Here is a 1,775-nt window from a genome sequence, read left to right as displayed (position 1 = left end):
TTCATTCTAGTAATTGGCTTTGTCTACTCGAGCTGCTCTTTGAAATCTTCTGTTCAGCTCTTTTACCTTTTCATTTCTTCCATTTGCTTTAGTGATTCTCCACTCAAGGGCAAGTTTCAGATTCTCTTCTGTCATCCACTTTGGTCTTCTCTTAATGTAGAATCTACAAAACACCACATAATGTGGATGAACTTGTAGGACACTATACCAAATGAAATAAGTCAATCACAGAAGGACACATTTTATATTAGTCCACTAATACAAAAGTCAAGGAAAAGTTTATATATGGAAGGAAACTTCCTTTGTTGGTTACTTTGTTGTTGTGAGATGGAGGGGAGAGAAAATTGCTGGATAGGTTTAAATATTATGTGTATATATACATATATACATATACATATACATACATACATATATATGTATGTGTTTTATATATCCAGGAGTAGGAGGGAGGGGGGAATGAGAAAATGGGAAGCATTTGTTTGGGAGGCATTGAGTGCATGCTAATTATGGTGGAATATTTTAGAAAAGGATAGGAATAATGGGGGCAAAACATGAAAAATATCATCAATGTCCCTGAGCTGTAAATGTGAAAGTTGTTATGTTGATGAATGTCTTGATGTGTATGTTTTCACCAATATAAAATAAAATAAAACAATTATATATTCATCTAGGAACCATGATGACTTCTTTTGATCACATGGCTTTCGTTTCAGCCAAATTATCTCTAAAAACTTTTTATATACAATGAAAAGCACAAAATTAAACCATAGCTAGACATATGGGGAACGATCACAATGGTATTGAAAGTAAATAAAGAAAAAAAATAGGGAATAGAAATACAGGTATCACCTTCTTTTCTACAGTTCACATTATGCTACTTCGCTTTTATAAAAGACTTACAGCGTTTGTTTTACATCAAGCCTTAAAGATGCAGCAAAACACCCAGAACAGCAAGAGTGGTGTCAGTAAGGATAAGTGTTTTAATTATTGTAGATTGTTAATTTTCAGAATAAACAGTTGGGAAAATGTTATAAATTAAGCTTTCTTTTTTTGAAACAAATTATATCATATCATTTCCTTAAAAATTAGTCATACTTGCCAGTGTATAAACTTGAGTATGCTACCTAAACTTTGTGAGTCTCAGTTTCCATCAATGTCAGATAAATGGTTTGTAGGGAGGTTAACAGTCACCTTGAACTGGTCTATTTTTATGTAGCAGGCACTGTGCTAAGTATTTTACAAGTCTATCTTATTTATTCTTCACAACTGCTATTTGAGGTAGGTATTGTCTTCATTTTACCCTACAGGAAACAGGTCTAGAGAAATAAATGAACAAATTGACAAAAATAGATAGTAGCAGAGCCAGAACTCCAATCTCAAACTATCTGATATGCAAAGAACTCTTATTTTGGTCAGGTTTTACTGCTTTCCAAATATATCAGTGCTCATGATTCAGTTGACATTGAAGATCTGATAATTTTGTAGGCACATTTATATAATTTCTCCTATGATTCAAGTCCAGCTGTCTACATAAAAAATATTTTAGACAAAACTGCCTTTTCCAGGCTATGCTGCATCTACAGAAATTACAATGATAGATCAATATTTCTTTCTGTTGCTGTGTACGATGAAGTTGAGTCCAACTTACAGTAATCCTAGAGTACAGAGTAGAACTGCCCCCATAGAATTTTCTATGCTGTAAATCTATAAGGAGCTCTGGTAGCATAATGCCTAAGGCACTTGACTGCTAACCAGAAGGGTGGCGGTTCAAACCC

This window comes from Orycteropus afer, unplaced genomic scaffold (genome assembly GCF_000298275.1).
Source record: "Orycteropus afer afer isolate SDZICR_OR568_19922 unplaced genomic scaffold, OryAfe1.0 scaffold00125, whole genome shotgun sequence".
NCBI lineage: Eukaryota > Metazoa > Chordata > Mammalia > Tubulidentata > Orycteropodidae > Orycteropus > Orycteropus afer.
Note: the sequence above shows the minus strand (reverse complement) of the source record.